The sequence below is a fragment of the Podarcis pityusensis genome, assembly GCF_964106645.2.
Source record: "Podarcis pityusensis genome assembly, chromosome: 2".
In the NCBI taxonomy this organism is placed as follows: domain Eukaryota; kingdom Metazoa; phylum Chordata; class Lepidosauria; order Squamata; family Lacertidae; genus Podarcis; species Podarcis pityusensis.
Window position 1 is genome coordinate 115,779,418 of NC_138029.1, and position 12,948 is coordinate 115,792,365.

The window sequence follows — 12,948 nt, forward strand, 5'->3', positions numbered from 1 at the left end:
AACTGATGTTACCCGTCAAACTCGAAAGGCTAAGCCAGAGTCACCACAAATCTAGCCATCTACAAACGCATATCTGCACTCAGCCAGAGCTCCTGGGATTAATGCGACAATTTACAGCCACCCTGTGAACAGACTTACTAGGAAGTAAGTTCTGGCTTTGCCGCCAGTCTTAGGATTGGGTTATTAAGACTGAGAATCATCTCTGCCTGCACCATGGCAACCCACAGCCATCACAATTGCTGCCAATGTCACAGCAGCCCCAGATGGTAGAGCATGAGACTCTTAATCTCAGAGTCGTGGTAGCAAAGGAAACTCAGTTTACTCTGCTGCTGTTTTTTCTAGGCACATGGGGGTGTCTCTCTCATTCTGGGCAGCACAAGACAGTGCCTCAGCCTTCCTCAAACTGGTTTTCCCTTGCCAGACAATTTTGGACTACAACTCCCATCATTCCTGACCATTGACCATGTTGGCTGGAACTGATAGGAATTGTGGTTTAAAATGTCTGAAGGGCACCGTATTGGGAATGCCAACACTCATTTTTAAAGCAGATTGTGGCTGCGATGCAATATATCAGGGTTTGCCAATTTGGTGCCTTCCTGGTGTTGTTGGACTCTAACCCCCATCAGCCTCTGTCAGCATGAACAATAGCCAGGAAAGGTGGGAGCTGGAGTTCAGCAACTTATTGAGAGCACTTGCTATGCAGTTCTACATACCTACCTGGGAGTTCAGCTGGGCTTATTTTGGAATAGACATGTAAAAGATTGCACTGTACGGACTGAAAAGTAATACAGTGGGGTTTTGTTTCCCCTCTTCCACAGTGGCTCCAGCAAATTTTGGGTAGATGCAAGATGTGTTATGTACATCAGAAGTGGTGTACACACCTTACAATTCTGGACATTGAACTAGGCTAGAATGTTAGTTTCTTCCTCCTGTCTATATCGGTGAAACTGAAGCCTGTGATGCTGGCTGGCTTGGTGGCCGGGAATGGTTCTGATTTCTTAGGGAACTAAACAATTTGCCATCCAACTTCCGGAAGGGAATGGGCAATTGTCAGTTGGGCTAGGAGCTTCACACAGAGGTCTGTTCTGCCTCCAGCATTGGAGGTAGTACACCTTTGAACATCAGTTGCTGGGAATCACAGGTGGGGAGAGGGCTGTTGTGTTCATGTCCAACTTTCGGGCTTCCCAGGGGCATATATTTTTGCCACTGCGAGAACAGGATGCTGGACTAGATGGGCCTTTGGTTTGATCCAGAAGGGATCCTATTGTGTTATTATTATCGGGGAAAAGTCCAGTTAAACAGTCCTGAGATGCAGGAAACTCAGGGACAAGGTGGCTAAAAGAAGGATGCAGAGAAGGGAATGGAGTGAGATAGAGGAACCTTGAGTAAAGGTAGGCAGCTGTCAGGAAAGTTCAATGCAGGAAGGGAATTGAAGCCAGGAAGTTATCTGAGATAGGACTCTGGAGAAATTTTACAGAGCATGAGATCAGGAAAAAGGAGGCATGCAAGGGACATGACTGAAGGGAGGGTATCATTGTGTCTACAGCAGACACCCCCAGCCTGGGATCCTCCAGATGCTATTGGACCTCAACTCTCCTCAGCTCCAGCCAACATAGCCAACGGTCAGGGATGGTGGGATTTGTAGACCAAAACATCTGGAGGGTACCAGAGTCTGCACCAGGGATGGGAAACCTGTGTCCCTCCAGGTGTTGCTGAACTACAGCTCCCATAATCCCTGGCTACTAGCCCTGCTGGCTGGGGCTGATGAGAGTTGAAGCCCAAAAACATCTGGAGAGCCACATGTCCCCCCATCCTTGGTCTGTTGAGGGCCAGATTAAACATGGCATGGGAGATCCATAGCTTGAATCTCCTGACTTCACTGGGGAAGGGTTTTTAATTCTTTCCCCTGTTATTTTGCCCAATCACAATCAGCCTCTGAAGCTGACATTTGGCCTTCTTTGGGACAGGTGACTGTGGATAAAAACAGAACAGCTACAATATAGATACCTGTCTTTACCCACACCCCAACCTGGGCTAGCAGCAGCTGGGGGGGGGGTGGAATTTGGTTGGAAAAACAGCACTAGGGGCAAGGGCCAAGCCCTTATTCTCCAGGCACTAATATCCCCATCCAAATTGTCCCCTCTCTGAGGCTGGCTGCTTATGCATGTTTTAACGTCAGGTGATCCAATGGTCTCCTGTGTGATGTGTAGTTTCTCCCCCACTCACCCTGAAATTCTGCCAGTCATGGCGTCTTTTACTGCAATGTTGGGTGCTAGAAACATCAAGGGGCCAACGAAGGTTATAAAGCAGGATGTGTATATGTGTGTGTAGCTGAATTTCACACATTGATTTGAGGGAACCAGCCAACTCCTTGGCTGCATACTTTTTATTGATTGGAATAGATTTTGACATACCTAACACTGCATAGGAACCAGGTTGTAGATGCGACTGCCAGAATCCAGCAATGTTTGCTTGGAAAGTGTGAGTAAATATGGAAGTCTTTCACTATTTGGGGAATGCAAGGCTCCCCACATCTGCAGTAGAGGAAGGGGAAATGGAGACAGAGAAACTGAGGAAGAATATGCCATGATTGCACTTGCATGGATTTAAATAAGGTATTATGATGTGTGTGTTAACATTCAAAAAATCCATCTGGGATTGTTAGCATATAAATATGAAATGTCAACATTTATCATATGTTGGATAGTCATAAAAATATAGAATAATTCAGGCATAGAATAGAATAGTTGCAGGCATACTTACTTGGGAGTGTGTTCCACGGAACCTTTGAGTAAGCGTGCAATGGAGTTGCACTGCCAGCCTGTCTGCAGGTGCCACTTGGAGGATTCCCTCTGCAACCTTTCAGTGCACCTTTCGTCACAAACCTAAGCACACTTTTGCTAGCGCGTTAGCCAACCCGGTGCCCTCCAGATGTTGTTGGACTGCAACTCCCATCATCTCCAGCCGTTGCTGCTGGGCCCAAGGTAAGCCCAGCTTGGGCTGTATACATTTAAAGCACATTTTCCACCCCCCCCCCAAGAATCCTGGAAATCGTAGTTTGTTAAGGGTGCTGGGAATTGCAGTTGTGAGGGGTACACTACAATTCCCAGGATTCTTTGGGAAGCAGGGGACATGCTATAAGAACATAAGAACTCTGCTGGTTCAGGCCAAAGGCCTATTTAGTCCAGCATCCATTTCTCAGTGTGGCCAACCAGAGACTCACAGGTAGCCCACCGGCCAGGTAAGTTTAAATGGAAGATGCATAGGCAGTTCAGAGGGCTCAGGCAGGTGAAGGCTGTACTACAGAGTAAGCCCTGTTGAAGAAAAAGCCTGGGGTTGCTTTTAAGTAAACAATAGGATCACGCTGCTTGGGAGCAATCCTACAAATACAAGGCACATGTACAGGTCTACATTGCTAGTCCACCGCCCCATGAGGCTTACTCCAGAGAAAACATGCATGGGACCTATGCCCATAAAAGACACTTACCTGAGAGTAAGCCCTAGTGAACTCAAAGGGTTACCTTTTATTTTGCATGGCTTTTTAAAATAAACATAATATTTTATTAAAGCTTTTTCACACTTTTCATGTGACACTAAGGTTGCTTCAATGAGTAAAGATACAGAATCCACACACACACACACACACACATATATATACACATATACAGTATATACAGTATATATATATACACAGCGGTACTTTGGGTTACATACGCTTCAAGTTACATACGCTTCAGGTTACAGACTCCGCTAACCCAGAAATAGTGCTTCAGGTTAAGAACTTTGCTTCAGGATGAGAACAGAAATCGTGCTCTGGCAGCGCGGTGGCAGCAGGAGGCCCCATTAGCTAAAGTGGTGCTTCAGGTTAAGAACAGTTTCAGGTTAAGTACAGACCTCCGGAACGAATTAAGTACTTAACCTGAGGTACCACTGTACACACACACACACACACACACATATATACACATACATATATGCGCGCGCGCACACACACACACACATTTATATACATACATATATCTGTTTTTAATTTGTAATTATAGTAACCTGCCCTGGGACCTGCTGTTGGTGAAGGGAGGATTATAAACTTATTTATACGTCATGTACGTTGAAACAAACATGTTCGTTTGTACACCCCCAACACTACGCACCCCCCCACCCCCCACAAAAAGGCATAGGGCCCTGTTAGGCATCACATCCAAAACCGGCTTTCCTCCTTCCGAGTAGACATGAACCGCTCCGAAAGCTAACGGAGAGGAGACAAACGCTCCCTTATCTCTATTCTTTTTCTCCCCCGAGGAGAAGAAGAGAAAGAACGCTGGCGGGTGGGGGGGGGGGCGATGGTTGGCAGGAATGAATGAAGCGAGCGGATGAATGAATGGGAGCCCCGGGTGGGAGGCCGGCGGGAGGAAGAGGAGGGGTGGCGAGCCGCGAGAATGCGCGAGAAGCACCAGCAGCAGAGGAAGCAAGAGAGAGACGGGGGGGGGGGGGGCGCGGAGAGCGAGCACAGTGGTCACGGGGTGGGGAGGGGGAGAGGGAGAGAGAGAGAGTGGGGGGGGGGACAAGAGCGGAAGGAGCTGCTGCCATTGGCGGCCGGGGCTGCCCATCAGCTGCCCCCCACTTCCTGCCTTTCTGGCGCCCCCCCCCCGCCCCACACTGACTCCAGCCCTGAGGAAGTGGCCGGCGCCGGTAGAGCCACCAGCAGGCAGCCGGGCTCGAGCATCCGATTCCTCCCCCCCCCACCTTCCTCTTCTTCCAACAAGACCCCCCCCATCCCACTTTTCCTCCTTTTTGCAGCGCATCCCTGGAGCAGCAGCAGCAGCAGCAGCAGCTGTAGCTGCAGCAGCTCCATCTCCTCCTCCTCCACCATGGCCTGGCCCTGGGGGCGCGGGGGGTAGCCGGGCAGGGGCCTTCAGGAGCCCCCCCCGCCTCCCTACTCCCCCGCGAAGGGGGAGGCCCCGCGCAGCCAGGTAAGGGGGTGATGGGCAGCTGGGGTGGGGGGCTGGGGTGCAGCCGCAGAGCGGGGTAGGTGGGTGGGAGAGAGGGAGTCGTCCCGCTACAAGCCACCCTAGGAGGGGTGTGTTTTTGGGGTGGGGGTGCGCTAAGGGGCTGGGAAAGGGTCCTCCTCTGCGACGCGAGGTATAAATCGCCTTGGGTGTCTTGGTCAGTGGGGCGGGGGCGGGGAGAGAGAGTTTTAAGGGGTTGGGGTGGGAGGGGCCAAGGAAGCAGAATTTGGGGAGGATGTTTCGCAACGGTGGAGGTAAGCTGGGAACTCAGAAGCCTTTTAACCTCGTTAGGGGGGGGGGGTTGTTGTAACCCGCCCTGGGAGCCGCCGGTGATGGGCGAGTAGCAATTGGGGGTAATAATGGTAATTGCAAAGTGCCCAGGGTTTTTTTTGGGGGGGGGCAATTGAAGGGCTGCTGTGGGGTTATAGGGAGCGCTCGTGGTGGTGAGCAGCTGGGAGGTATGACTTGGGGGGCAGGGCCCTGGCCTGGAAAGTAAGAGCCTGTGTGTGTGTGTGTAGGTTTGGGGTGCCTGCAATGGGGTCTACAATATGGGGGTGGCTTTCTGAGGGAGACTACTTTTTGGGGGGATATTTTGTGCTGGGGAGAAATAGAGGTTTGGGATGGGTACCAGGAGGGGGTTTCCAAGGAGTTGTGATTTATTTATTTTTTTGTAGGGGGGAAGTATAATGAGATGGGGCAGCTGGTTGTGAGAGGGGCAGCGCAGTGGGGACACTTGCTGAGAGGGAAGGGGAAGATATAACTTGATATGTGCCTTGGGAGGAGGGCGAGGGGCCTAGCGGAAGGGTTTCGCGGAATTTGGAAGAGCACATGGCTATGATACGGCGCAAGCCATGGGGTGCTTCTGGAAGCGGGAGGTGTAATATACTGAATATATAGTCTGGGAAGGGGGCACAGGAAACGCGATGCGATGCAGGCCAGCTGCTCTCAGCCAGCTGCTGTTGGCCGCCTTCTCCCAGCCAGCATGACCAATGGTCAGGGGTGAGGGGTGTGGTAGTTTGCAAGGCACCAGGCCAAGGGAACGCTCAAGCAGGGGCAGGGAGGATCTGGTCTTCCAAACATTGCTGGGCCACAGCTCCCCTCAGCCCTGACCATTGGTCATGCTGGCCAGGGCTGCCGGGAGTGGGAGTGTGGCTGCCATCTCCCCACCCCACCCTCTTATAAAAGCTTTTTGTGAACAGGTTGTGGGTGGAAAGGGCTTGAGGGCAGGCAGAGCTGGGCATGCAGGCTTGCTCTGGGCTCATCCTTACCCGAGAGGAAAGGCCTTATTAGGGTGCATCCACATCGTCCATTTAAACTCCTCCCCCCCCCAAAGGAATAATGGGGACTGTAGTTTAAAGGTCCTGAGAACCATCATTCGGTGAGGGATGAATTGCAGTTCCCAGAATTCTTTGGGGCAAGCCATGTTCTTTAAATGCTTGGTGTTTATGCAGCCTAATTTTTTTGCTTTAGCAGCTTCTGTCTTGTTTTCCCTCCCCTGTTCTGATGATGGTGCCATTCTGGGGATTAAGAGCAGCAGCCTTCAAAAGGTTTTTATCACTGTTCTGATTGGGCTGCGGTGACACACGCCTTAGTTACTTCCCGTTTGGATTACAGCAACTTGCTCTATGTAGTGCTGCCTTTGAAAAGTGCTCAGAAACTCCCAGCTGCCTCAAAAAGCAGCAGCCAGATTGTCGGCCAGGGCTGGTTACATGGAGCGGACAACAGCTCCAATAGCTACCACTAATAATAATAATAATAATAATAATAATAATAATAATATTTCCGGGTTCAATGCAGTGTGCTGGCTATGACCTAGAAAGCCCAGCACCGCCTGGGTCCAAGCTTTTTGAAAGACTGTGTTTCCTCATATGACCCAGCCCAGGTTCCAACATCTTCGGGGGCTGCGCTTCTCTGGGTCCCACCACCCTCACAGCCCTGCTTGGTGGGGATGTGGGAGAGGGCCTTCTCGGTGGTGTCTCCCAGACTTTGGAACTCCTTTCCTAGAGAAGCCAGACTGGCTCCCTCCTTGTTGGTCTTCCACTGGCAGGTGAAAACCTTATTCCAACAGGCTTTTGGGAACCGACTGATTTTAAGGAAAGGGCTGGTGCCATGCCGTTTTTATTGTAATTATCTATGTTTTTAGTAGGTCCTTTAAACTACAGAGAGTGTTTTAATTCTATTAAAGTTTAATTTGGGTTTTTTTTTTATAATTGTCGTCCCCTGCCCCCAATGTTTTTAGCTGTTTTTGTTTTATCTGTAAACTGCCTTGAGTCCCTGTTGGGGGAAAAGGTGGGGTATAAATAAATATATAATGATGATGATAATTTTTATCACATTCCTGCAGCAGCCCAGAGTGGGAGGCCTTTATTAACCCCATTTGAGCCGGTGGTGAAACAGGGGCTGAATTGCCATGGCTGGACTAAGGACTTGAATCCAGGGCTTCCTGGATCTGGGCCTCCCACAAGGAGTGTTTGAAAACTGAAAACTGAATGGGTGAGGCCTTCTGGAGTTTCCATGTTTGTAAAAGACCAGGAAGGCTGGGGTCTTGGCAGAGGTATTCCGGAATGAAAGGTCTATGTCCACAACCTTGTGCCATCTCCGTTATGGTACTTTCTGCAGATTTCGGGGGGGGGGTGCAAGGAAGAGTCCTGGCTGATCAGTTTAGATTGGCTGCACTGCACAGGTGGGGAAAAAGTGGTCACAGTACTCAGCTGTCTACATACTGCTGTTTTGACTCTTCAGAGTGCTTCTCGTACCATTATTTCAGTAACCCTTGCAATAACTCTCAGGGAATTTAGGTGGTGGGACTCAACTTCCACCAGTCCCAGCCAGTATGGCCAACGTTCAGGATTTGGGGTGGGTTCCCGCTAAGTTCTACTTAATGCACATTCGCAGCATGGAATCCAAGCACTTACAATACCACTTTACCCAAAGAATTCTGGGAGATGCAGTTTGTAGAGGTTGCTGAGAATTGTTAGGAGACCCCTGTTCCAGAGCCACGGTTGCCAGAGAGGTTAATAATTACAACCACAACAACAACAGCAACAACAACAACAACAACAACAACAACAACATAATTTATTATTTATACCCCGCCCATCTGGCTGGGCTTCCCCAGCTACTCTGGGTGGCTTCCAACAAAATATTAAAATACAGTAACGCATCAAACATTCAAAGCTTCCCGAAAGAGGGCTGCCTTCAGATGTCTTTTAAAAGTCTGGTAGTTGTTCTCTTTGACACCTGGTGGGAGGGCGTTCCACAGGGCAGGTGCCACTACCGAGAAGGCCCTCTGCCTGGTTCCCTGTAACTTGGCTTCTCACAGTGAGGGAACCGCCAGAAGGCCCTCAGCACTGGATCTCAGTGTCCAGGCTGAATGATGGGGGTGGAGACGCTCCTTCAGGTATACTGGACCGAGACTGTTTAGGGCTTTAAAGGTCAGCAGCAACACTTTGAATTGTGCTTGGAAACATACTGGGAGCCAGTGTAGGTCTTTCAAGACCAGTGTTATGTGGTCTCGGCAGCTGCTCACAGTCACTAGTCTAGCTGCCGCATTCTGGATTAGTTGTAGTTTCCGAATCACCTTCAAAGGTAGCCCCATGTAGAGCGTATTGCAGTAGTCCCAAGCGAGAGATAACTAGAGCATTCACCACTCTGGCTAGACAGTCCATGGGGCAGGTAGGGTCTCAGCCTGCATACCAGATGGAGCTGGTAGACAGCTGCCCTTGACACAGAATTGACTTACACCTCCATGGACAGCTGTGAGTCCAAAATGACTCCCAGGCTGCGCACCTGGTCCTTCAGGGGCACAGTTACCCCACTCAGGACCAGGGAGTCCTCCACACCTGCCTGCCTCCTGTCCCCCCAAAACAGTACTTCTGTCTTGTCAGGATTCAACCTCAGGAATCTAATCTAATCTAAACCTCAGGAATCTAATCTTATCAAGATTTCTGACACCATTGTTCTGTGGGATAATTGACCAGGAACCTCTTTGGCCTTACCTATTGCCATCTTGATGCTGAGCAAACCCAGTAGCGACGGTGTGGAGATTTCTGGGTGCCAGGTTGGCACGGGGCAACCTGCGCAGCAAAAGATGCATGCCTTTTGCTCCTGCGCTGTGGCACAAATCATGGGCACCTTGCTGGGCATCTTAGTCCTCCGTCACATCAGGCCAACCAAGTGGAGCTCACAGGCCACAGTTTAGAACCCCTGGCCTTAGTCCATGGTTAATACCATTTCTATTTTCACCGTGTGTGTTTCTCTTCCTTGCACACTGGGACAAGTGAATTGTTGTCAGAGCAAGCTACAGCCAAGCAATGTCGTTTAGATCGTAGCGTTGGAAGGGACCCGAGGGTCATCTAGTCCAACCCCCGGAATATGGACGTTCTGTTGTGGCAACCGCACCCCAGGTTTAAGGGGCTGTTTGGTGCCTAGCTTATATATCTGAGTTTCTAACACTGTTCCTGATAGAGGTCTCTCTGCATTGAATGGGAAATGAGTGTCTTTGTGCGGGGTGGTGGGAAAGGCTTTTTGGGGGTTATAAAGCATTGGGTCAGAAGAGGAAATGGGGAAGGCAAGTAGCAGGACATCTGCTTTGCATGTAGAAGGTCCCAGGTTAAGTCTCCAGGAGAGGACTGTCCCCAAAAGCCCAGAGAGCCAGGCTAGAAAATGCAGAGCTAGATAGGAACAATGGCCTGGTTTGCCATAAGGCAAATGGCATCAGCTCCCAAACTGCAGAGAGAAGCCTTTCAAATTATGATAAATATTTGGCATCCATCTGTCTCGGTGGACAATGGAAGAGTGCGCCTTCGGGGGCGAAGTCAAAACTGTTGGAGAGTTACAGTGCCTGCTGTGGCTGTAGAGACTGATACGGGAGAGACATGTTTTGTTGCAGCCGGGGCAGATGAAGGCGTCCGGTTTTGCTGTTACAAATGCACCATGCCATTTCTTCTCTCTGCGCTCCTCCCAGGGGTCATTCCTCTGGTCGCTGCTATGGATGCATGGTCTGTTGTCTGCAAGGGATTCCCACATGGCGGGGTTGATGTTGCCAGCCTTTGGGTCACATTTGCAGACATCTTAGTATCGCAGAGTTGGTCTGCCAGTGGACCGGGTGCCTCAGGCCAGGTCCCCGCAGAGCGCATCCCTGGGGGATCCTGCCATCTTCCATTCTGTGGACATGTCTTAGCCAAGACAGGAGTGTAGATTTTGTAGCAGAGTGGCTTTTTCTACTCCTTTGGGATTGGTTGAAGAGAACCAGTGTCCTTTGACATCTGTCCTTCTGTGCGGCAGTGAAGATAACTTCCTGTTTTACAATATCCAGGCTTCCAGACAAGAAATTTAGGGTTGTTGAGGCAAACATTCCAAAGGGCTCAAATTACCTTCTTAGTTTGGCAGATGCCTTTGACGGGATAGCAAGCTTCTGAGTCACACAGAAGCCGCCTTCACATAAGGGCCAGGAAGCCTGCCGTGGGCATAACTGGAATATTTCACACGACTTCACAGGGCTAGTCTCAGCGCTATCTTGTTTTGCCAAAGGGTTTGGCAATATGCTGTACTGTAAGGGTGTGTGTAGGTACGCGGGTGGCGCTGTGGGTTAAACCACAGAGCCTAGGACTTGCTGATCAGAAGGTCGACGGTCCGAATTCCCGTGATGGGGTGAGCTCCTGTTGCTCGGTCCCAGCACCTGCCAACCTAGCAGTTTGAAAGCACGTCAAAGTGCAAGTAGATAAATAGGTACCGCTCCGGCGGGAAGGTAAACGGCGTTTCCGTGCGCTGCTCTGGCTTGCCAGAAGCGGCTTAGTCATGCTGGCCACATGACCCAGAAGCTGTACGCCGGCTCCCTCGGCCAATAAAGCGAGATGAGCGCCGCAACCCCAGAGTCGGCCACGACTGGACCTAATGGTCAGGGGTCCCTTTACCTTTTAAGGGTGTGTGTGGAAGATAATTAAAAGTTCAGTTTCCCTATGCATTAGTTAGCTCTTAAAACTGTTGTTAGTGGCTGTAATGCAGTTAAGATGGCTGAAAGGAGATTGTTCTTTTACACACACCCTGACTTTATCCTTTCAGCAGCTCCTTCTGCTCAAGCAAGCCTTAATTTCTGAGGGTCATTTTTGCGAGGGAGGAGAGAGAAATGGGGAGCACCTCTCTCTGTGGCTTCCTTCCAAGCTCTGTTGTCACAGATTGCTCATTTATCCCTTGCTCCCAAGACTGGCCATTGCGGGGTTGAGATGGCATCATCATTCAAGGGACTGGATGCAAATCCACATCTGTACAGTAGTGGTAAGTGCAATAGTGTGCTTTTTTATGAGCTTTTGTTCCAGGATGATTGACACAGCGTGCATACAGGTGTGCTCTTATGGAGGTGGCAGCGAGGAATACTTTGTCCATAAGATCTGAGCATCCTTTATTCCAGTATCAACTGGCAGGCAGCCCATTTGAACCAGTTGTGGGTGGTGCCTCGCCCCCGCCCCCCCCCCCCGGGAGGCAAAGGGAGACCAAATGACTATCGGACTCAAAAAAAGCTGGTTTCGCCGGGTGTCAAGTTCATCCATTTTGTTGAATTAATGAAACTAAACAGTTTCAGTTGGATTTTGAATAAATGCAAATAATTGCTGCTGTTTTGAACTTGATGTGTTGTTATCTTCCATAGGGGGCTGTGCAAACTACAATTCTGAATAATGCTTTTTATTAGGGTGGGGGGCACCGGGGGCACGTTTATAGAACCAAGGAGGTGGTGGTTGGAAAAAGTTCAGAAACCACTGATTTAAAATTTGGCTGAGAGCGGAACCTGTCTTTCCCAGGAGGTTATCCATAGCTGCAACCTGAGCCTATTTTGGAACTATCTTCAGCTAGGGACAGTGGTATCAAAATGCTTTATTTTCTTTTCTTTTAAAAAGGGCAAAACATGGTTTGAAGCTCTTGGACCAGATGATCTTTGTGGTCCCTTCAAACTCTACAGTTCTATGATTCTGTGATCCCAGAGATGCTGGAAAGGATGAATATTTGTTTTATACATTAGCCCAGCGTGTTTTGGCTCAAGTGACCCTCCTTCAGCGGCTTATATCTTGCCCTGTAAGGTCTCTTAAAATTGGATGGTCCTTGAGCAGCTTTCAAAGAAACAAGCGAGATAAGGCCGTGGAGAAAGCTCGCTGCAGCTGAAGTGCGTTGGGTTAATATAATTAATAGCTGATACGTCCTCTGTTTGAGGACCATATATATATTGAAAAGATTTTTGGGAACTGGGAGATGGAATAAAGGCATGCTTCATCCACTCCATATACCCATAAGTTTTCATCCTGCAAAACAAAACAAATATCCCTTTGGACTAGCCTTACGATCCACTGGGTTCCTGTCCTGGGAGAAGGACGGAGAGCTGCACCCTTTCCCGCCATCTTCCTCCAGCCCACTTACTTACTTGCCTGGACACAATTCCTTGTTGCCCGACTACGAGGCTGCTTTTCTCCTTTGGCGAGAAGTGGGGGGGCGGCTGAGAAGTTTGCAGCCTAAGCAGAACAGGGTTAGGCTTGTACGGAGGCCAAGAACGTCTCTGTGGTTTTAATTGTTCTACTTTGACTCGTCCGTTCTTACATTAGAACATGCGACTTAACAACCCCCAGTTTCGCTTAGATGCCTGTTTGGGCTGCCTATATTAAGGCCTACATTTAAAGCAGGATTGATGGAATGTTCTTACGTTCATTGTCAGATGGCGATTGATTTTTGCTTTTCTGTTCGCTTAAAATTATTTCCCCTCCCCCTTTTTAAAACTGCAAGCGTAAATAAAATCTTGGAGTGGTTTTCACTTGCTGTGTGAGCCATGCATTTTTTATTTTATTTTTTGTAAATATATATTAATTTCATTAAAACTCTTTAGTCCTGCACCTTCCATCAATAGCTGGCTGTGGCTGATGGGATTTGTAGTCCAATACATTGAGAGAGCACCAAGTTG

General features: G+C 49.4%; 1 protein-coding gene across 4 annotated transcripts in view; it reads left to right on the forward strand.

Moving 5' to 3' along the window:
• Window positions 1–45: 45 nt before the first annotated feature.
• Window positions 46–12,948, forward strand: part of AGPAT1 (1-acylglycerol-3-phosphate O-acyltransferase 1) — a 47,231-nt gene continuing 34,328 nt past the window's right edge. The window contains exon 1 of one of the 4 annotated variants that reach the window (XM_080993251.1): window positions 46–144. The gene's annotated coding sequence lies outside the window, so the exon portion shown is untranslated. Of the gene's footprint in view, window positions 145–4,586; window positions 4,971–5,242; window positions 5,261–5,344; window positions 5,369–12,948 lie in introns of those variants that run through there. The other 3 variants (XM_080993250.1, XM_080993253.1, XM_080993252.1) reach the window with 3 other exon arrangements.